Source organism: Miscanthus floridulus, chromosome 7, assembly GCF_019320115.1.
Source record: "Miscanthus floridulus cultivar M001 chromosome 7, ASM1932011v1, whole genome shotgun sequence".
NCBI classification, from domain to species: domain Eukaryota; kingdom Viridiplantae; phylum Streptophyta; class Magnoliopsida; order Poales; family Poaceae; genus Miscanthus; species Miscanthus floridulus.
In genome coordinates, this window is record NC_089586.1 from 105347649 (window position 1) to 105372358 (window position 24710).

At 46.3% G+C, this 24710-nt stretch overlaps 1 pseudogene; it reads right to left on the minus strand.

The window, feature by feature from the left end:
* Positions 1-11921: 11921 nt before the first annotated feature.
* Positions 11922-16870, minus strand: LOC136464106 (cytochrome P450 87A3-like; annotated as a pseudogene).
* Positions 16871-24710: the final 7840 nt, after the last annotated feature.

The window sequence follows — 24710 nt, forward strand, 5'->3', positions numbered from 1 at the left end:
TGCTCAGGCATGTTTTCAGCCATTTTGCTTTTTGTTTCGGGTGTTAGCTTTTAGCTACCCTCATCGGCGGGCTCAAGCGTCTTTTCAGCTATTTTGCTCTCGGCCGGGATGCTCAGGCATGTTTTCAGCCATTTTGTTTTTTGTTTCGGGTGTTAGCTTTTAGCTACCCTCATCGGCGGGCTCAAGCGTATTTTCAGCTATTTTGCTCTCGGCCGGGATGCTCAGGCATGTTTTCAGCCATTTTGCTTTTTGTTTCGGGTGTTAGCTTTTAGCTACCCTCATCGGCGGGCTCAAGCGTATTTTCAGCTATTTTGCTCTCGGCCGGGATGCTCAGGCATGTTTTCAGCTATTTTGCTTTTTGTTTCGGGTGTTAGCTTTTAGCTACCCTCATCGGCGGGCTCAAGCGTCTTTTCAGCTATTTTGCTCTCGGCCGGGATGCTCAGGCATGTTTTCAGCCATTTTGCTTTTTGTTTCAGGTGTTGGCTTTTAGCTACCCTCATCGGCAGGCTCAAGCGTCTTTTCAGCTATTTTGCTCTCGGCCGGGATGCTCAGGCATGTTTTCAGCCATTTTGCTTTTTGTTTCCGGTGTTAGCTTTTAGCTACCCTCATCGGCGGGCTCAAGCGTCTTTTCAGCTATTTTGCTCTCGGCCGGGATGCTCAGGCATGTTTTCAGCCATTTTGCTTTTTGTTTTGGGTGTTAGCTTTTAGCTACCCTCATGGGTCGACAACTTGCTTGATGTAGTCGAACAGCATAATGAAGTCGTCGGACAGCTCGTCCGAGTTGTTTGCTGATGAGTTTAACCAGACGAGTGACTGTCATGTCGAGTACTCGAAACAACTCGGAACGTGTTGCCGGGTTCCTAGAATTTGGTTGCTTGCTCGTGACTTGTCGGCTTGCTGTAGGTGGTCTTCTCTTTATTGACCGTGTAGCTTGTATTTCTTGACCTTCTCTTGTATGAGCATGTCGTATGTATAAATCAATGCACAAACACCTTTGGCTTTGCTTGCTTGCTTCCTTTGTTAGCTTCTTGCATGTCCGTGATGTATTCGTATACGAAGTTGTAGCAGTACAATTTGTTTCTGGATCAGAGTCATCGGACGGATCGCTCGCTTCAGGCTTGGACTACTTCCGCGCTTGATGTAGTCAAGTTCTTTTGGTACGATGTCGTAACCTGATATTCCTCTGTTCTGCACTGATTCGGTACTTGTCTTGGATAGAATTGGCTCTGGACTTGTACGAACTTCTGTTGCTTGTTCGAGTAGGAGTAGGACTTGTTTCTGGGTTGGACTTGAATCCGCGTGAAGATGAGCTGTATATGTGCATGTCATATGGATGGTGACGTGTGATGTAATTCTTTTGGTAGAATACTTGCTTACCGTGTGGTGCTTTCTTGCTTGCATGCTTCCTTCCTTCTCTTGCTCGTGGCTTCAAAGCAATTTGAAACGTATACGGTCTTGGACTCTTGGTGGTCGTATCCGAGTGCGGCTCAAAAACTATTTCCATAATTGACGCTTGCTAATCCCTTTTGGTTTGTACGGTGACTTGGTTGACTTTTGCAGGAAATCCTTGTTTCTACGTGTTGCAAGCTTGCCGTTCGTAGCCTTACAGTGCTTGCATTCCTTGAGAGGTTCCCGTGCGGGTGCCACATCTATCTGTGGTCGTTGAGGCCGAGAACCCTGCATCTGGTGTTGATCGGAGTAGGACCGGTCGACTTTCTTCTTCGAACGATGGTGATGATGAGTGTGAACACGACGAGTTGTTGACAAGATCGACTAGAGCTACGGCGAGTTGTCAACGGGAGCCGACAAAAGTCGCGGCATGTCTTGATCTTAAGGTCCACCGAGCTATCGAACGCAAAGCGCCGAGAACCCCTACCTGGCGCGCCAGCTGTCGATGTTTCACCACCGATAGCCTGCCACGGGGGTACCCGGGGTAGTATTGTTCGGGCTTCAGCGTATGCAGAACTCGATGGTTAACGCAGGAGACAGTCAATTTATCCTGGTTCAGGCCCTCGATCGTAGATCGAGTAATAACCTTACGTCCAGTCGGTGTTCGCCTTTGCGTTGGATTGATTGTGATATGTTGTGTTGTACAATTGTCGTCTCTCAGGAGCCCTGCCCTCCTTTATATAGTCAGGAGGCCAGAGTCCTAGTCGGTTTACAATGAGATTTCCTAGTAGGATTACTTAATAGTTCTACTACTAAGATTACATGGGAAGAATCCTAGTTGAACTAGATCTTCTCTCTCCCTTGCGGGGTATCCTATGGGTCCCGCATCGACACTCGGCAAAGATTTTTTGCTTTTTAAAAAAAAATCTTTGCCGAGTGCAATGTCCTGGCACTCGGCAAAGTTTCCCAGCTTTGCCGAGTGTCATGACCATTGCACTCGGCAAATCAACCGAAACTACAATTTTTTTTTGTTTTTTGCATTCCACTGACACAAACAGTTCAAATATATATCACATGTCACATATATATCACAAACATCACAATAATCACATATATATCACAACGAAACCATTTTCACATATTATATCACAACCACAACTCAAATAACAACATATCGCAACCACAAGTCAAATATCACAACCACAAGTCATAAATTCACAAACACAGTCCATCAAGTCAAAGCACAAGTCACAACCACAAGTGAAGCTCAAGTCCAAGCACATGACGAAGCACAACTCCTCAAAAAAGCGGCCTATGACACGATGGTTCATTCAGTGACGCATTAGCGGGGTTATTCGAACCCGCCGACGGAAGCTGCAAAAAGGATAAGAGGTTGCATGTGTGAGATTCATCTAGTAAGTTTCTATGTGAAGCATTGGTGTATGTCATAGCTAGTGCAAGCATGTAGTAAGTTTCTATGTCAAGCATCTAGTAAGTTTCTATGTCAAGCATCTAGTAAGTTTGTATGTCAACCATGGTTGTATGTCAAGGAAGCATCTAGTAAGAGTGAATTTTCATACTTACAGGAGTGGCTGTAGGAGTAGGCGGTGGAGGTGCTGCCAATGGCAAAGGTACACTCCCTTGCTGGACACTCCTCATGAAGGCCTCCATTTCTTGCATCCTCCTCTCCTGGGCCACGAACGCTTCCCTCTAGGCCTGTAGTTGCGCGCTCTGAGCCTCGACCACGAGCTTCTAGGCCTGTAGCTCGGCCTACAATACAAACTTCAATGTTTCAGTAATGCAAATGTAACTTAGGTGTGCAAAGATGAACATACGACGAGTAAAATAGGACGTACCTCAAGAGCGTCGACCCGCTGCAGTGACAGACTAGGCCGTGGGCGTATGGGCTGGCTAGAGCTCGTGCTCCGTGCTCGGAGCACATCGAGAGAGGGAACAGTGGTGGAGTCAATGGCGCCGTCTGCAATCCACAGCCGCCCATGCTTCTTGCCTCCTCCTAGCCTCATGATGGTCTCTGTATCAATGGGCTCAGTGCGCACATCGTAATCTTCCCTATGGACCTCCCTCACCTTTGAGGTGTACTCTTGGACCTTAGTGTGCACGGTTAGGTCGGAGTACACCTCGCGCGGGGCAGACGGGTCGAAGGAGACAGAGGAAGACGCCCTGCCTATGTGGGACATAGCCCACGCAGAGAACTCCGAGACCTCCATGCCCGGGTGTGCAGCCTCCTGCGAGTAAGACGGCAAGATAGTGAGAAATAAGGCAGAACTCAGCGTCAAATAAGATAAAAGAAATCACTTACATATGCTTGTTTGTAGGCCGGGAGGCTGCGGCTGCCTTAATGGTGAGTAGCACCTCGCCTCAGTAGATGCTGGTCCCGCTGCCTCGCGTGGTTCTCAGCAAAGTCATTGGAAAGCCACCTGTCCACGATCATCTCCCAGCACAAGGAGTGGGATCGGCACCACCAGAGAACCACCTATAAGTCATCGATTATTTGACATAGAAAAAGATAAAATTAAACCGACTTAATCTCAAAACGAATCATTATTAATGTTTTTCGTCTACCTCAAGGTACTGGGCCTGGGACAGCTCCACCTGTCTTGCATCAGGCTTGCTGATGGACTGCTTCAACACCACGGCGTAGTAGTCTCTGTGGGCCTGCACGCGCGCCTCGTGGTGCATGTCGGTGACGTACTTCCTATAGGCGGCGGTAGCCACCTGATCTGCTCGGGCCTCAAGTCCTTCTTCTGGCTTGAAATACATCTACATACAAAACCGATGTATCCATTCATTATTTCAATAAAAGACTTGCCCAATGAAAATGTTGTGGGAGAGAGACTTACCCAAAACTCCGCCAGTACCCGCTCCTGCTTGTTGCGGTACATGTCGTCAGGGGCCAACTAGTACCTGTCCCATATGTAGGCCGGCTCCTGCACATCCTCGGACACGTTCACAAGGCCAGGGTACCATTTCCTGCACAAAACACCAAGGATGCTCGCGGGGGAGCGTGCAGAAGTACCCGACAAAACCAACCAGGCCCTGCACAAGTGATTAAGAAAATTTATCAGTTCCTCTTTTGATTTCCAACATTACCATATGAAGTAGTTGTGATAACATCTATAGTTACTTACCTCTTCGCCATAGGGCGAATTAGTGCCCGGTTGTGAGGAAGCGGAGGCTGAGGGAGGCTCGCGGGACCTCGCTGGTAGATAGTCGGGGTAGCGGAACTGTCGCCCTCGGCGGCCTCGCCCTCGGTGGCCTCGTCCTCGGCTGCCTCGTCCTAGGTCTGTTGGACGTCCTCATCCTCGACCTCGTCCTCGGGCGTGGCCATCACGTGCTCCTCCTCCATCACCTCGTCTGAAGGTGGTGGGGAAGGAGTCCGCTGCCTCCTGCTGACCCTGGTCCTCCTCCTCTGACCTCCTGTGGACGCTACCCCTAACCCCGACCCCTCGTCTGAAACGGGAGGGCGTGGTCTCCCGTAAAGGGAGGCCGTCTCACATCGTGGATGGCTGCTCGCCATCACCTGCAATCACAAAGAATGAACAAGACTTATTAGTATATATATTAGAAATAGATTCAAAATAAATAAAGAAAACACAAACTAAAACAAACATAGTATTACATGTATTAGGAATAATCTTCATGATTAGGATCATAGGTGTCGTCATCACTATCAAAATTGTCCAAATGGGCAACACTATCTGAAGGTTCTATGTTGTCTTCGTTGTCATTGCCTAGCCTTAATCGGTCAAGCATTTCTATGTCCTTGGCATTTTGCACCACATCTCCATCAACCTCGTCATCCTCCGTTTCGTTGTCTACTTCCATTTCGATCGCTTCGGGTAAGACTATCTCAAACGTGCCTGGTAGCCCATCTTCTTGAAAGAACTGTCCATCATATGTGTTTGCGTTGAAGTTGTAATCATCATCGTTTGGGGCAGGTAGTTTACCGTGTGGAGACACCTGGTGCACAATAGCCCAACCCTTAAGATCCACTTTGTCTTGGTTGGCATATCGCGTATAATACACCTGCACGGCCTGTTGAGCCATAATGTAGACATCTTTTCCTGGATAGATAGAATCTTCTTGAATCTCGACTAGCACAAGATTAGGGGTCCATCTCGTTTCTCGAGGATTAAACCAGTGGCATTTGAACACGACAGGTTTATGTTTGTGACCATGAAATGAGAGTTCATATATTTCCTCAACTCTACCATGATAGTCGAGGCCATCAGTGCCGGGCGTGCAAACTCCGCTATTTGTGGTTTTCCGTTTGGGCCGAGTCTGCTCATATCTTGTTGTGTGGAAGCGATATCCGTCCACGTCATAACTGGTAAATGATTGCACCCTAATGTCATAGCCGCCTGCAACCTGTCTCAACTCCTCACTCATGGACGAGTCAGTCTGGGCCTGCAAGCTCAAGCATGATAGGTCGTTATATTAATCGAACAAACAAGAAACTTGGAATATGGAACGTGGGAGCTAAATTAGACATTACCTTTTGTTTGAACCAAGAAATGAAATCAGGCCTCCCCACACCCGCACCCCGAGAAAGAAGGGTGTCATGTTCCTACGAGGTAGGATCCCTTGATTGATGCCAGGACTCACGAACAAATTCCCTGTCCGAACGAGAATCAGTGGGGTTGCATGAAGAATATTCAGGGCGTATTGAAACAAGTTCGTTGAGAACTTACTCAATGAACGGCTACACCTTAGGAAGGTTGGTCAACACATATAGCATGACACTTCACCACTCTTCATTTTCCAATATCTTATTGGTCGATCCACTTGCACTGCCGAGTTGGCCTTGGAACAGGCTGTGGGTCCATTCATTTTTGCCAACATTGTAACGAGGGAGTGGATTATTATTGCTAGGAAGTTTCGGCTTGTAGTATAGTGTTGTGAAGTTTGCCACCTCCTCCTTTAGACTTGCCTCTGCAATGGAAGCCTCAATTCTGGCTTTATTTGTACATTTCTTGCGAAGAGTCTTTAGACATCTCTCGATTGGATAGCACCACCGGGCTTGCACGGGCCCCCCCAAACGTGCCTCAGATGGGAGGTGCACAATCAGATGCTGCATGGGCAAGAAGAAGCCAGGTGGAAAGATCTTCTCCAGCTTACAGAGCAACACAGGTGCCGCTTTTTCCAAGTCCTGAGCGACGGTCCGAGATATCTCCTTGGCACAAAGCTGATGGAAGAAAAAGCTCAACTCTGCCATCACTTGCCAGACATGGTCAGGGACATAGCCTCGGACCATCGCCAAAAGAAGCCGCTCAATCCATATGTGGTAGTCATGACTCTTCATCCCGTTCACTCGTAAAGTGCCTAAGTTCACTCCCCTACTCAGATTCGCTGCATATCCATCTGGGAACATTAACGTCTTGATCCATTTTAGTACTTCCCTCCTTTGATCGGGTTCCAAGATGAAATCGACCTTAGGTCTTTTCCATTGTTTGTTTCGGCCACTAGGAGGCCGTATCTCTTGCTTCGGTCTATCACACAATGTCGCTAGGTCCACTCTAGCCTTAACGTTGTCCTTAGACTTGTCAGTGTTCATGAGAGTTCCCCAAAGTGCCTCGGCGATATTCTTTTCGGTGTGCATTACATCAATATTATGTGGCAGAAGAAGGTCATCGAAATAGGGGAGCCTCGTCAAGCCGGACTTATGAGTCCACATATGTTCCTCACCATATCCCACAAAACCACCTCCTTCATTAGGAACGAGAGCATCTATCTGAGCACGCACCTCAGCACCACTCTTCATGCGCGGTTTAGGGTCTATCACTGCAACACCTTTCGTAAAGTTCTTGATGTCTTGTCTGAATGGATGGTTAGAAGGGAGGAATTGACGATGTCTGTCGAACGACGAATACTTGCCACCCTTCTTGAACCAAATGAACCTCACAGCTTCCTTGCATATTGGGCATGGGAATTTCCCGTGGACACACTAGGCGGCGAATATCCCATACGCCAGGAAGTCATGCAGGGAGTAGTGGTACCAAACATGCATCTTGAAGGATGAATTTGTAGCTCGGTCGTATGTCCATACCCCTTCTCCCAAGCATCGATCAATTCATCAATCATAGGCTCCATGTACACACCCATATTACTCCCCGGGTGTCCAGGAATTATCAACGACAAGAAGACGTTATGCCGTTGAAAGGAGATGCCGGGGGGAGATTCAGGGGGATAACAAACACGGGCCAACATGTGTATGGGGCAGACAACTGTCCATAAGGATTGAACCCATCTGTTGCCAGCGCGACACGTACAGTACGAGCCTCAGTAGCTTTGTCAGGATGTTTGTCATTAAAGTACGTCCATGCTTCGGCATCGGACGGATGCACCATCGTCCATGGCTTGTACCGTACACCTTCTTTATGCCATGTCATCTGTTTCGCGGATTTCTCGGTCATGAAAAGCCGTTGGATCCTCGGCACAAACGGAAGGTGCCGTAGGACTTTCGCGGGGATCGTAAGCTGCCTCTTCTGGCCATCTCCAGAGTCTACCTCCAGGTATCTTGAGGATTTACACTTCGGACAGTACTTTGCATCCTTGTGATCTTTCCTAAATAAGACGCACCCCTTCGGACAAACATGTATCTTGTCATATGGCATCTTAAGCATACAAAGTAGTTTCTGTGACTCGTGCAAGTTCTTCGGCAGAACATGCTTCTCCGATAGCATGCTGCCAAACACGGCCAACATCTTATCAAAGCCTTTGCGACTCAGATTTAACTCGGCCTTCAACCCCATAACACGTCCAATGGCATCCAGCTGAGAAACCGTTGTACTCTCATGAAGGGGTTTCTGTGTCGAGTCCAACATTTCGTAGAAGGCCTTAGCGGCTTCCTCCATCTCCTCCTTCTCACGTCCTTCTACGATGTGAGCTTGGTGAGTGTCATCTAGCATGTCTACTACTCCGGCATCATCATCAAAAGCCTCGAGGCGTGGTCTCACCACCTCCGCTCTTATACGATCTGCTTCACCATGGTGGATCCACCAGTGGTAGCCAGCCGTATAACCATTGTACACAAGATGTTTACCCATGGTCACCTTGTCTACCCTTCTGTTGTTGTCACATTTGCTACAGGGACACCAAAGTTTAGAATGTCCTTTAGCTACACCCGAGCTCCATGCATGTTCCAAGAAAGCATCTGTCACATTCACCCACTCAATGTCAAAGTCACTCCTGCTTCTCCGGCCCGTGTACATCCACTGACGGTCTTCCATCCTTCCACATATACAGAACATAGTAATGTAACCATCAATTGCATCTACACGGTGCTCCTACTCTCTAATAGGTGAGGATAGGTCCTAATCCCACCCGCGGATGCGTAGATGAGGTTAGTTTCCATGCTCCGCTCCCTATCCGAGACAGAATTTCGGTAGCACCTCCCCGCTGTTCTCCCGATGCACGTCCTGCAAGGGAGAGTGTGTATCCGGAGAACAACAGGGGTGATGCCAAAACACCATCTCGGACCGGAGCGGACCATGGAAACTAACTTATCTACGCATCCGCGGGCTGTCCAAAAAACGTGGACAATCCGAAACAGATACGGTCGCAGATATACAAAGATCTGTATACCTCCAACAGTATCTCTTTCGGACGAAAGACACCTAACTAGGTTACGCGACCAAAGACCACATACGGATAGAGGGGTTATACCTAGGGTGCCGGTGAGGTCAGGGTAGCGGGGCGGTGGAGAGTCGGTGCAGTGGTGAGTCGACGCGGTGCAGGAAGACCCGTAGCACCGACGAAGATGATCGGGGTCACCGAGTCCCTCCCACAGGTCCTCCTGCAAAAAAGGGAAAAAATGGTTAGTGTCGACTCAAAATTTCGGCAGCACCTCCCCTGCACAACTTGCTTTTAGGCATCCGACGTCACAACTTGCTTCAAACTTTCTCAATTTTTTACCATGGCCTCCACATGCGATAACAAGACACCTCGACAAGTTTCGTGATTTTCAGACTTCGTTTGGATTTTATATAATTTAAATACACTTTTACCGCAAGTATATCGCCATGTTACGACAACAAGATGCTCGTAATTTCATGCGAGTTCCTGGATACGACCTCAACATACGTCAAACATCATGAATACCATTTTTTGAATGACCAAATTCCATTATTTCATGTACATGCAGTTCAAATTTGAAATAGTCGAAAAATTCAATGAAACAAAAATAATTAAGGAAATATAGTAAAAAAACTCAAAATTGTCCCAAATTTTGAAATGGAGTTTCAATTACTGTAGCAAGGCCCGGGAAAAAATGGGGAGAAAAAAAACAAATTTTTTTTTAATTTGTCGAGTGCCAACCTTGACACTCGGCAAAGACTGTCTTTGCCGAGCGCCAGGTCACAGGGCGCTCGGCAAAGGATTTTTAAAAAAAAATTGCAAAAACGGTTAAAAAGTATTTGTCGAGGGCCTAACGGTGATGTCCTCGGCAAAGATTGACGGTAGAAGACGGACATCGTGTCAGGCGGTGTTGCCGAGGGCCGGCCCTTTGCCGAGGGTTTAGCCCTCGGCAAATAATTATTGTTGCCGTGTGCTTGTCTTTGCCGAGGGTCTGGCCCTCGGCAAAGAGTCTTTGCCGAGGGCTCTTTGCCGAGTGCCCGATTATTTGCCCTCGGCAAAGGGACAGGCCCTCGGCAAAGATGCTCTGTCCGGTAGTGCTTCCTCCGGCTCTAGTTCCTCTGGAGGAGCACGTGGGGGAGGAGTCGTGCTAAACATGCATTTAGGGCCTATTTAGTTTATAACCACAACTTGCCACGCCACAGGTTAATCATGCCGCAAATTTTTTGCAGTTCTTTGGTTCACTGCCACAACTATGGTGCCGCCACACTTTCTTAGCAACATATCTCACACGTCGTAGACTCATTTTCTTGTCAAGTGTGGCTTCGATTTTGCTTCTCATACTTTTTTTGGTAGCCACAGTTTGTTAGAGGTTAGGCGTGATAAATTACGACAATAAGCCAAACAGGCCCTACACATGGGATCCACATGCTAGGTGCACAATTAGCAGCCACACATGCGGTTTATCGCAAACAATGACAATCGGACCTCGTGTGGCCCAATTAGTAAGTTTGGGGACCTGTGTCTACAATTTTGGAAGTTAGGGATGTAGATGACACCGCCATGCAAGTTTATTAACCTCGTGTGGCCCGTTCAGTAAGTTTTTGTGGACATGTATATGCAATTTTGGAAGTTTAAGACTTGACTCTGTCATGCAAGTTTAGGCAGTGGACCCAACATGTTAGATACATATCAACACTAAGTCAAAAAATCCCGGGCATTCAGTCAACATGCCACGTTGGCGTATAGATCAGGTTGAAAGCTGTTTGGACTAGTACTTGGAGCCTGACACAAGTTTAGAGACCCAAAAATTTAGAAGTAAAAGTTAATCGGTGACGTGCCGTCTCCTCGCGAGTGTATTTTACTCTCGAATAAAGTGTCTAGATAATATTTTGATTTGGACTTTGAACCATCCCTGTTCTGATGACAAACTCTTGAAATAATATCAAATATAAAATATTAGACAATAACCTTTATTTAAATGTAATAATAAAGTATATAATAAAAAGGGGAAAATAAATGTCACTACTGATTGGATGTAATGAACCGACAGTGACTCCCTGCTATCGTATCGAGTAGAGACATGATCCAACAATGATCCTTTTAATATCATTGTCGGTTCCAGATACAAGACTTTCACTACTCGGTATAAAATCGAAATTGATAGGCAAGCCCTATCACTGCCGTCTGTCGATTGACCTCTACCGAGACAATTCTGATAGCGAGTTTAGACCCGACCATGGTTCTGGAGTAGTGTAGATTCTTCGAACCAATGGCTTGCGTATTTGTAAAGGGATTCATTTTTTTTCTAAAGCATAGTTTACTTCCATTTGTGATGTACTCATTGGATTAGTATATGTGGACACTTCAAACTTGAGACCAAACCAAGCAACTTGTACTATACCAGAGAACTCCTGAAACAGTGCATGCATGCAGGCCAAAACATCGTGGCCACTACATATAGGCAAGCGCTAAGCGCTTGTACATGACAGATTTAAACTACATGACACACCATATGGGTAGACCGTATAGAGACCACTAATTAACCACACGGGAAACAAAAGAGATCCCAAAGTACAAACACCCCTATATTGTTTGGATCAGGGACCTAAATATATCCATTGGTCACAAGAGTATACTACACTAACAGAGAGGTGCCCTACAATCAGCCTGTCGTTGGTTGGTTTCTGGCTGATAAGTCCGGTCTGGTGCTGGTTTTTTTGTGAAAGGAAAATACTGTGGCTAACTTGATAAGCTCTGACTGAAACCAACAAGCGAACAGGCTGAATGACCTCAGGTATGTATAAGACTGCTTCATCACCTAGATATATATGCTATATTTTTATACTTATTTCCTGTATATGTTTGCCTGCAAGCAACCACATTGACCTGACAGGGAACACACTGTGTATATCCAGAAATCAGGACAGAAGAAGGTGTCAGTTCTTAGGTAAGAGCTGAACATGAAAGCCATCGGGGAAGCTGAGCCCGGGGGTACGGACTATGTTCCCTCCTTTGATTGTCCTCCAACTACAAATCGCCAAATTTATCTTAGAATATAGATTTAAATTTTTCAGAAGAATTTAAATATTTGTGCCTGCATCTTCAAGTAAGAACTGGTACCTGTACTTTGTAACCAGGCAGTGGATGAAGGTTGCCATCAAGACCTTGCTGAGATCTGTGCCGACACAGAACCGGAGCCCCCCACCGAAGGCCATGAAATGCTTCGTCCCACCGGTGATTTCCACCTTGTCCTGCTCAAGTGACACCCACAAGAGAATTGTTTAGAGTTTAGAGAAACTTCGTCAGTCAAGAACTGAAAATATGCAATCTATCGTCTACCGTTTTTCATGTCCATTCTTTTATCTTCCGAGTTATATATGCATGGAGGCTTCTAGCTATGGGCATATCTTATTACAAGTTGCTGCATCTTTTTTGCTTATGTGAACAATATAATATCTCAACTGTTATGGCTTTAAGATTGCTTAATTCATTTCTTTACACTTAGCTGTCTCTTTTCAGTGGAACAGCGCATATTAAGTAACTTTTATTTGACTATATGCTGTTCCATAAGCTGACTTCTTGACCATTCCCATGTAGACATATCACGTAGCAATAATCTACAAACAAAGAACTGAGCTTACTGCTGCAAATCCAGGTTCATCACCTTGCTATACAGGCAAGATAGGATTATTTACTCCTGTGTAATGTCCCCTTGACATATTTGTTTTTTCTACTTTTCACTGATTCTAGCACATTCACCTGCCCCATTGAGAAAATGTCAGGCTAGAACCCTAAACTGGAGACAGCTAGGGCAAGTGGTCAGAATCCCATGCAATTTGTTGCAAAATATGCTAATATTAGTACTCTACCAAGGCGATTGGTGCAGTTGTTTGCCAATATATGTGCACGCTCGTCTGTTTAGGACTTGGTAGACCATGCATGTGTGTATATACGTATATATTCTTTTTCTGGGTCCTTCTTATTATCCTTCCAAGTTCCAAGTGAAGTTACGATGTAGTACTCCCTCGGTCCCAAAATAAGTCACCATCTCGCATTTTGATGAGTTTAAACAATTTTAACTTTGAGAAAGTATATAGTATAAAAAATACTAATATGTGTGATACTAAATAAGCATAATTAGATTAATCACACGTTATATATGTCCATACTAAACCTATTTGAAGTTCACGGATGTTGATACTATTTATATATATAAAAATCTAGTCAAAGTTGAAATTGGTTGATTCCTTATATTGCAAGATGGAGACTTATTTTGGACTGGAAGGAGTACTTGAAACTCCAGAACTCATGCGTATATCTGATTGCAATTTCCATCGTTTCGTTTAATTTACTACTCCTTAACTACTCTCCACTTATATTAGTATCTGGTTAGTTTTTTATAAAATGATGATACACCTTAAATATGATGTGGACCGCTTTCTAACTTCAGGTAGGAATTGTGCACGGTTCGATGGACATGGGTGGTACCGTCAAACAAAATCCTGAAAGACTGAAACTAAAAGTGTTACTACAGGGTCCTTTTGATTCAATTTTCTACTCTCCACTACTACAGATTTGATATCTTGTCCCGGTTGGGAACTGGTTTTAGTCCCGGTTTCCCAACCGGGACTAGCGATCCGAGACTAAAGTGTTGTTCTTTAGTCCCGGTTTGCCACAACCGGGACTAAAGATCCTCCCGGCTTTAAAAAAAAATAATGCCTCCCACCGCTGCGCCTCCTGAGATTCGAACCTAAGACCTCATGCACTGAGATTCGAACCTAAGACCTCATGCACTGCCTCGCGTGGAGCTTACCACCCCACCTACATAACACATCTTACAATGGATGGGATGCTTTCCTTTTGAACTAACCCATCGGAGGACCTTTAGTCCCGGTTGGTGTTACCAACCGGGACTAAAGGGTCCTTTATTCCGGGTTGGTGTTACCAACCGGGACTAAAGGGTCTACCTTTAGTCACCAACCGGGACTAAAGGGTCCTTTAGTCCGGGTTGGTGTTACCAACCGGGACTAAAGGGTCTACCTTTAGTCTGAGTTGGTATTACCAACCGGGACTAAAGGTTGGAGGACTTTTTAGTCCCGGTTGGTGGCTTCAACCGGGAATAAAGGAACATTTAGTCTCGGTTGGTATTATTAACCGGGACTAATGGTCATTTAGTCTCGGGGGCAAAAAAAAATGCCGAGGCTAATGCTAAATTGAGACATCGTTCTAAAGTCTGTTCTCTAGTAGTGCTCGCAGAACCCTAAGAATAACTTTCGGTTTTGCACAAATAGATCGAGAAGGGCACAAACCTGCCATCTCCACGGATTAAACGCTAATGGATCTTCATAGATTTCGGGATTTAAGTGCACTGCTGGAGGACACACCATCACTCCCCAGCCTGCCGGAATGGTGTAGCCTGCAGCATCCAGAGGTCCGGACACATACGAAAATCTAATAAGTATATTTTTTTAATAATCTTACCGAAAATGGGATCAGAAGTATATATTCCCTGCAGGTAGTATATGTATTATTGTACCTTTGAACTCAATGTCTTGCAAGGCCTTCCGAAAAATACCCGGCACGATGTTTGCCAGTCGTACAATCTCGAGTGTAACCTGCTTCATCAACACCGAAAGAACACCGTCATTTACAAAAAATTGCATTTCTGTTTCTCTCAAATCCGTTTTGCCTTGTATTTGTTCTTTCTAGTGATCCACATGCATGCACTCATGCATGTTATTTGTCCCAGATTAATTTAGTTACATGTTAAGCTAAGTACAATTATATCTTCTTCCTCGTAGACCGTGCTTTAGGTTTCACATGCACAAAACACTGACCATGCACTTGCAGAATCGTCATTTTTCTGTCAAAGTTGTCATATATATAACACCATTTGTGTTACTGTGACTGTAAGATAAGTCTATATGTCGAGCTAGCCTTCTTTAACGGTGCAAGTTGCAGTCAGCAATCCGTGGCGTATCTAGGTATAGCTAGACCCGGTTAGGCTCACCTGAGATGTGAAGGTCATGGACTTGTACTCGGCCCACGTGAGCCCGGCATCCCTGTCCTTCCTGTTGCTGACAATCGCCTCATGCTCCTCCTGGCCACACAACACACACACACACACGCAGCATCATCTCATCAGCTGGTCAATTGTTTCCGGCACAAGCCACAGGCCTTGTTGCCTGCCTGCGCGCGTACGTCGATGGAAGTAAACAATCGCGTTCAATTCGCAGCTAGCTAGTCTCCTGCTGCATGCTGCTGCAGCACGCACGCACTGCACTAACCGTTAGCGCCCGGAGCACCCTTGGGTTCTCGGCGAGGAGCTTGACGCCCAGCGTGAGCGCCAGCGCCGTCGTCTCGAAGCTGGCGAAGAGGAGCACGAACATGAGGTCCAGCGCGACGGCCTCCGTCATGACGGGCTTCTCCCTCCTCAGCTCCTCGATCAGCACGTCGAAGAAGTCCTCGCTCTGCCTTCCCCGGATCCGCCATCCGCTCCCGCATCATCGTCCTCAGCACCTTCATCGCCTTCTTCCTCCCCTGCCGGCCCATACATGTACAAGCGGATTTACTAGTAAGAAGAAGCTAGAAGCCTTAGGCCCCGTTCGGTTGTAGGGAAATGATTCCCAGCCGCACAGATCTTTCACAAATTTGAATAAGCACGGAAGATTTTCGGGCCAGGAACGGCCCGGTTCCAAGAGAACCGAACGGGGCCTTATTAGCGGAAGGGATTCGTCTAGAACCATTGACCGTGAGCTAGGAAGCTTTGCATGCATGTGATGTGAGTGAATGGTCGTATGTTTGACTGGATGCATGTGCTGTCTTGCTCACTACGTTGCATCGCGCTCTTCGCATGCATGTGCGGTTGTGAAGCTAGCTAGCATATCAGTTACCTGCATGCACTCATGGTAGGCCGTGCCGGGAATGTCCACCGGGAACGATATGAGGCCGCGAATGAAGGCCACGAAGTTCTTCCTCAGATCCTCCGACGACCTGGACGGCTCGTAGCTGATCAGCTTCTTCGCGGTAAGATCGAATATCATCTGCACGCACGCAGGAAATGGAATTGATTTCATTTTTCATCGTGCGAAAGATCAGATCATCGTCAGGTCATCTAACTAATATAAGCTGATCGAGCGCAATGTGTGTCAAATAATGAAGCACAGGTACAGCAGGCTGCTGATCGATCTGAAGCTCTTACGGTGGAGATGGCGTCCTTGAGCTCGACGCCGCACGGCCGGCTCGCCCACGCGCCGAGGCTGGCACGGCAGGCGCGGTGGGTGTCGGCGAGGAGCACGGTCCTGAGGTTCTCCTGGCCGTAGAGGCGGAGCACGAGCGTCTTGAGGTACTTGTACATGAAGCCGTGGAGGGAGCCGACGTTGTCGCGGCCGAAGATCTCGGTGAAGGTGTCCGGGTACCAGCTCTCGAACAGCTTCCCCTCCTGCTGGAACACGTAGTAGTTCAGCTCTGGGTCCGCCGACACCACCACCGACCGCCCCACGATGCTCGTCTTGAAGATGTTACCGTACCTATATACACATCCATCCAATTTGTTACATCACCAACGCAATATGCAAATGCAGAGAGTAAACCATTCATTAGCAGCCTGCTTAACAATTATCTGCTGCTTGGTTTGCACACTGATGACTGCTGGTTAACAATTAAGCTAGTACCTGTCCAGTCTCTCCTTCACGAATGGCGAGACGTCACAGGTAGGATTGGGCGCGAAGAACTGCAAGGTCTCGCCGAGAAGAGGCAAGCCGAGGGAGCCCGGAGGCAGCTGGCCGTTAGCTTTCGGGTGGCTCCACCTGTATGCCCACAGGATGGAAGCCATGGCCGCGGCCAAGGTCACAGCCCACACTGCTACGCAGACCAGTGACTCCATGGCCGCGCCGTCAAGGTAGCTAGCTAGCTAGGAAAGAGAAGGGTCTGGCGATCGAGTGGTGACTACTCCTGATGCCAATGGTGTTGCAGGCTGTAGATCGATAGAGCGCAGACTGCAGAGATGCAGGAGAAGCTAGTGCAAGATATGGTCGCACAACCGAGAGCCGCGTGCCTGTTATATATAGCAGGCGACAGGTTGCTTCGTTCAGCATGCTTAGATAGGCAGAAACATTTTTAAAAAAACTAATTGGAGGAGGAATTGTTGCCACAGAATCGCTGCCAGTGCTTATCTTCTTAGCGGAAAGCATCCACCAGGAAGCTCGTCTTGGGTTGTTCTGTTCTGAAGAATGTGGTACATGCCACAGGAAATAGGCTGTTCTGCTGTGAACTTTTCTCGGCGTGGTTGCCTGTTTAAGGTTGGCTGGCCTGGCTCTGTGTGGTTTAGCAATAGACGACATGTACAGCGATGGGCTGCCGGCTGTTCTCCAGACCAGGGATTGTTCCAGTCTCCCAGTTAGATTATGGCATTAGCAGAAACAGGCCTACTTTTGGCTGTACTAGCCAGTTTTCATATTGTGCGGGCATATTCTTGTTTGGTTGCACTTGCACATAATATAAGTTCAAACAATATACCTGATCAATTAGTTTGACAATTGAAAAATATGGAAATTTGCAGCCTCAAATGGACCAATTTCAAAATATTATTCTGAATATTTTTTAGCTTTGACCATCTATACTTAAATGAACACATTATAGAGGGGTACTATAAAACACATGTTGTTATTTCTGTTTTAAAATTATTGAAGACCCTATCGATATTGCAGTAGGCTTAAGGCCCTGTTTGTTTGAGCTTGTTAGCTAAAAATCAGAAGGTGACACAAATAGCACAACCGTTGAGCTTTCTTTTGAAAAGTTGGAAAGATAGCTTTTAATTGATAAAATGAATTAAAAGGTGAAAAGCATATTCTGAGTAGGTTTTTTAGCTTTTGGTATGCTAAAAAGCTTAAAATTTATTAAAAAATCCCAATAGCAAAAAAAAAAGTTATTAGAAGCTAAGGGCACGTTTGGTTACTTTGCTTGTCACTGTTTGGCCTTGCCAATCAAGAATGCTGGGTGAGTTCGAATGTTTGGTTCTTTGCCCTGAGTGCCTGGGCAAGCGAGATCTGACTTGCTTGTGCGAGAGAGCAGATTTGGCTTGTTAGGCTGGGCGAGCTCCTCATTTTCTATGTCAGCCAGGCGAGGCGAAGCGTTGTCAAAACTAAACGTGCCCTAAAAGCTAGAAAGCCAGCTTTTGGGCAAAAAAGCGTAAAAGTTACAGCTCAAACGGCAAGTTTTAGGATCTCTTTGCAATTTTGTTTTACTGGGAAAATTGCAGTCGTTTATTTGAAGACTAGAGTTCCTTTTCTTTTTACTCGTTTTTATTAGGATTTTGATGGAATACGGTTATCATAAGTCTGGGACACGACAGGGGAAGTTTGCAAGAAATTAAAGGAACTGAATATGCACCGTCACACAAGTAGAACTGTAAAGTAGCGGCAGTGCCGAGTTGAAGTTTTCAGTTGTAACGAGTAGTTTAATTCTGGGCTGGGCTCGGCCACGTCGCTTTTGATTTGGTGGCTTTTTGATCGAGCAGGACGGACGTCACCATCGCTAGCAGTTTAGCATCAGGGTCACGGAGTACGCGTAGTTCTCTGTCCCACTGCTCGTGCAAGCTTGAATCCAGCATGCACACAGCACAGCGAGGGAGGCTGTGTTTAATTAGCGTCCTGCGCGAGGCAACGAACAGATGACGCGGATTAGATCGGCGAATCTTCCACGAATGTCCTGTTCGCTTTGGTCATAAAGGATCATGGATTATAAGTCAGAACAGTATTTTTTCTCACACTAAATCAACCAACAGTAATAATCCATGATCAGTTTCAGCCGAAACCAACAGGCTGGTAAGCAGAGATCGTACATCATCCTACGCCAGAGGACGACGGTGGTTCATCAGATATACTCCCTTGGTCCCTTTTTTATCTATGGTTCTCACCTTACTAAAAAATCAAACGAACTCAACTTTGATTAAATATATAAAAATATTAATATTTATAATAAATAATTAGTATCATTAGATAGATTATGGAATATACTTTCATAATAAATTTATTTAGAGATACAAATATTGTTGATATTTTGTAAAACCTAGTTAAAGTTTAGAAATTTTGACTCACGTGTTTTCCGTAGCAACAAATATAAAGGGATAAAGGGAGTACCGTACACTACTCTCTCCATACTAAAAATGACATTCTTATTACAAAGAAGTTAAACATTTTTAGCTTTATCTAAATATATATATATATATATATAAAAGAAAATATTAGTATGCGTAATTACTACGCTAAATATATTTTTATAATAAATTTATTGAGAGATACAAATATTACTAATATTTTTTATAAATTCTATCAGAATTGATCAGCATGACTCGTATAATGACTTTCTTTTATGGACGAGGGAGTACTACCGGATAGATACAGTAGATACGTGCTTCCACACGCACGTTGGCCCTTTGTCTTGTGAGTCATACTATTTCAGCGAATGAATAGTGTTTTTTCTCTCACAATAAATCAACGAACGGTACTTTCAGTCATGGCTTTTCAGTAAGGCCGGTGTAACACTCTCGATGTTACATTGTACAGTTTTTGCTAAAACACTGTATGAGCATCATACTTGTGTGTAAATGTGTGTAATATAGAGTATACATCAATTTTCGGAACTTGAAACGTTCATTTGAAACAAGAAACAAATGTTACATTCCATGTCTCTTCATATAGTTTAGGGTTTTAAGTGAATTTTTATCGAACAAAAATACTATAGAACGTTTATGCGAACTTTGATAAAGTTTGTAGTACGAACTTCGTAGGCAACGATGAAATACGTGCGGTCGAAGACGGGGTTCGCTACCTAGTGTAACAAGTAGCTTGGAAAAGGGATTCGACGCGAAACCGTTCGAGGTTTAGTCATTTCGCGTAAGTCGGTAAATGGATCGACGAAGCCATGTTCGACAATTTTTGTAGAACGATCGGCTTTGGAAGTGGCGAGATGTCGTGGCTTAGGTCGATAGCCCTACGTAACCCCTTGAGGATAGAATGGCTGGTTTGGTTTTTGGATTGTCGTATGGGTCGTGGTAGCAGCTTTAAAAAGCGTGCACGGCACATCTTCCACTTCCGGGCGCGGTCACCGCCTCCGCTCGGCCTGACGCCTCTGCTCTGGCCTGCCTAGCGCGCGCTGCCGCGCTAGCCGTGTCGCCACCGTCGTGCCTGTGTAGCCACATCAACGCGCGTGGCTCCCTACGCTGCTGGCCACGACCTCCAGCCGCCAAGCTCTAGTGCAGCTCGTGCACGCCGCACGCGCCCAGTCGCTGCTGTCCGCTATCGTCGTAGCGCGCTGGCCATTCGGCCATCACTACCGCCCGGTCATCACCGCTGTAGTGCGCCTGGCTCGCGACTCGCGCACAGCGGGCCTGGATGTTCTGCCCTCCATCACGTCCATCTACGCCACTGCTCGCTGTCGCGTGTGCCGGCATGTTTGGCTCGTCCGAACCGGCGTCGCCACTCGCCCGAGCACGCTCACGCGCACCGCCTGCACAGCCACTACTCCCATTGACATTATGACTGCGCACGCATTGGTTGGCCTCGCCGGCCCTCAGTCTTCATGGTTGCGCGCGTGAACACGCCACGCCTTCCCGTCGCATCGCCTGGAGAGTCACCGGCCAAGCTGCGCCACACCAAGGCCTAACTCTAGGAGCCTGTCCCCTTCTCGCATTTGCCCACGTTTGGAGGACGAGTGGGAGTACAGCGTCGGGCCTAACTTGCCTGGGGCGGTAGTACAGTTGTCGGGCATCGATTTAAGCTTTCGCCGTCGCTGTTGTCACCTCTAAGCCGAGTGTCGTCGCCCTCAAATTGGTCGTGTACCGTCCATCCCTTTCCAATTCATCGTGCGCCCAAATAGCTAGAGTAGTTAGCTTTCGATTGGAGTCAATTCGACGGCTTTCCATCTTTCGGTGACGTAATGGGGAGAGTTTTCCACTCGGCGGTCCGCCATGGCCGGCGAGACAAGTTCTCGGTCTGGGGCACTGCTCCTTGCTCTTTTGTTTCAATCGAGCTCGGTTGTTGCCTCTCCTTGACTCATTTGCCTTGCCCATGCAGTGGTCCCAACGACGGTGCAATAGGTCTTCGGGAACGTCTTCTCCGCAGGCCGGCGTGAACCGGAACCACCTCGGGCGCGTGGCCAGGCCGTTGCCGTTCCTTGTGATTTCGCCCAGCCCATCCGTCACATCGCTGGTTTGGTCCTCTTGCTTCTAGAGTAGATGGTTGACTCAGTTAGGGTCGAGGCTCCCCAGGAGCGCTGGGACGGCCGCCGGTGAACTGGCTTTGATGTTGCTCCTGTGGCCAGCTTAGTTGGGCGTAGTAGCTACTCAATTTGGGCTTCAAGGTGGTTACTTTTAGACTGTAGATGGTCACCAAGTAGCAGTAGAGGCGTTCGGGTAGGTGGTTTCGCTGGCATCGGGCTACCGTGGCCAGACCCCGCCGTGACACGTGGCCACGCCTACGTGGTGTGTCGTTCTATGCATTTGTTACCTCAATCGGTCGCGCATGGTACGTAGATGCTCATGGGGGTGCATGGTGTGTGCCAGAGGGGTCGGTGCTCACCGACGTTTGGTCGGCGAGGCCGTGGCCCTATTAGTCTAGCCAGGGGCTTCGTAAAACACGGAATTCTTATGGAAGTAGGGTCCTAGATGCAAACTCTATGACTTGGTGAAATAGTGCTCGAGTGGGTTTTGCGAATGAGGTAGAGAACGGGGGCTTTTTCGCTAAAAAGCCAGCAGCGCGCGGCTCCACTGTGGGCCGCCTGCGTTGGGCCGCGTCGCGCTGACGCCGAGCGGGCCACGCCGGTTCCTGCGTGAGCGCGTGGACGGGAAGCCGAGGTGGGCCGAGCTGTCGCTCGTGGGCCGCGCGGTGAATTCATTTTTCAATTCTCCAGTAAAATACCAACGTTTATTCAATATAATTTCTAGCTGAACTTTGATAAATTGTAGTAAATTGTGTAGTTGTCCAAAAATAGTGAAACTAATTTTGTAAGGTTCATAAAAATAATGTCTACCTATTAGTATAGTTAGACTATAGTTAACTATGACAATGGTAGGTTCATAAATTCAAACTAGAGAGCTTAATATTATGTGAATTAATAATTGTAGGAATTTTTGTGGTAGCATTGGTGATAGATATGGCCATGAAAATTTTACAGTAGGCTCACTAGATTATTATGTACTTGCTGTAAATTTTATAGCTCTAGAGTAGGTTGATAAATAGAGTAGCTATTATCCTTGCTTTATCATATATAGCGTAAATCAGGCATTAGGAGTAAGAATACCGGTAGTTGCTATAATAATGTATGCCATACCTCATACTTGTTATTGGTAGCAATAGATAACGTAGTACCATGGTTGGTAGCACTAGCTTAGTAGTTAAACAGATGTACAGTTTAAGAGTTGATGTTGCTATGTTACTAAGCATGGCATCATCATTTCATGCATGTAGATCACTGAGTTGGTAGAATTCGTGCCCATCGACGAATAGGAGTACGAAGAAGTCATTGAGGAGTATGAGGAGATCCTCGTGCAGGAGGGAGCCTCAGAGCCATTTGGTGCTGGCCTTACTGACCCATCGCCTGCCCAAGGCAAGCCCCGATGCAGAACTCTTATTTTTAATGATCACTGAATATATATATGATGTGCATTTACGTTACAGGCATTTTATGAAAACTACATGCATAAATATATCTACCTATGAGTCCTACTAGTACATGTCGAGTAGCTGTTATGCTCAGGATATCGGTAGCGTGAGTAACCTGCCGTTACTCACAAATAGGTGATAAATTTGATCACTCATGATAAAATGGTGGAAAGGAAAAATGGTGACTAGGCAAGGATATAGTTTGGGTACTGGTGGGTGTTAAGGGTTGTGTCCTTCGGCCAACAGGGCATAGCTCGGTTACACTTTTTCTCTGTCTGTGTCAATTAAGGACCGGTCATTACAACGGACGCTAGGCAAGTCACAGATCTATTGTCTCGAGCGCATACTTCAGTATGGGCGTAGGGAAGACTTGTTGTCTCTCTTATCATGGATCCGGCTCTTTTCAGACTGACTGATTGGAGGCGGGGATGGTGGAGGTCCTTGCACCGCACTGAGTCTAGGGACTTAGGAGTGGGGGCTTGGAGTCTAAGTTTGGACGGGGACCTGGACACCCAGGACAGGAGGGTGATGAGTTAGTCCTGCTTATGCCTGGGGTACAAGCGGGGCGTGTGTTTTTTGGGCACCCAGCTGGGCACATTGGTTCACGAATCACCGCCGAGTCGGTAGGACTTGTCTTAACTCTAGCATCGTAGTAAGAACTGAAAGATGGAAGATAATGAAATGGAATTGATTGCTCAACCCTTGCTTGAAAGTAGAACATGTGCTTATATATATTGGATAGATAATAACTTAATACGTCTGATAATAATAACATAAATAAGGACTCACTAGTAGTATTGCTTTCTGCCAAAAGAAACCAGCAAACCATAAAACTTATCATATTCCTTAGAGTCGGGAAATTATTCCCACTAGTCGGATAAGTCTTGCGAGTATATTATGTACTCAGGGTTTATTTACCCCTATTGCAGGTGATGCTTGATAAGTACCGTTGTGTGGAGGATTCTTCAGGTGGGCTCAGATGGATCCTCGTTCTTATCGTTAGATGTTTATTTTAAATTCTGTTGTTTATCATTCCGCACTCTGACATTTGGTATTGTAATAATGTAATTTTAAGAAACTGTTGTATGAAATGGACAAGTATTGTAATTCATTCTCATTATTCTTGGGAAAAATATGAATCTTTCGGGTTCTCCCTTGGGGTGTGCCCGATGGATACCGTCCGTTGTAGCTTGCTTTCTGGGTGCTTAGTGTCTGGTTGAAGACGAACACCTCCGTAAGTATGTTATTTTGGGTGGTTCTACCACAGTTGGTACCAGAAGCCAATATTGATTATGAGTTTCATCACTCTTTTGCAAAACCTAAAAAATTGACCAACAAAAGTTTTGCGAAAAGTAGGATGCGATTAAGTTAGTTAAATAAGTATAAGCCCTAGCAATATGGTCTATCTAGGATAGCGGCACTGGTTTTATGTAATTAGTTTTCTGTAGGTACACTGACTTATGTTGCATAAGAAATCGCTTAGTATATGGAAAGTGAGTGTGCGATGTGCCAAAAATTTTACGAACGCCGCTATATTCCGGCTTGAGTGAACGTATAGGCCGAAGCATGCATCATAATAATAGCATCTTGCTTAAACTAAAATTTCCCCCTACACGTATAATTGGATTAGTAAAGTGATATGATTAATTAAAAGAATGCTTTAATTAAATGTGCTATCATTTCTCTAATCCCTTGCTTCTGATCAAGAAGGTTGTTCTAAATGGATGATTCATATCTCTTATAGATGAATCTAAGGTCCAGACGTAGGAGCACTAGTGCTAGGGTGGCTCATGGGCTTAGCGAGGGCCAAGGCGAGAGTGGCCAAGCCCATGAGCACAATCGGGGAGAGCCATGGGGCTCCACTTCTAGCTCCTCCTCCTCTGCCACCACCGCCACCACCGATGGCTCACACAGAGATGATGGTGGAACTATTGACTACTCGCCGAGAGTCATCCCGTGCCATGGAAATCATGGCACAAGTTGTTGCTGGCTTTGCTCGAGGAGGCCACGAGGGCAATGGTGGGAACAGGTGTGGTGCCCGCCATCCTAAGGGACCCTCCTCTT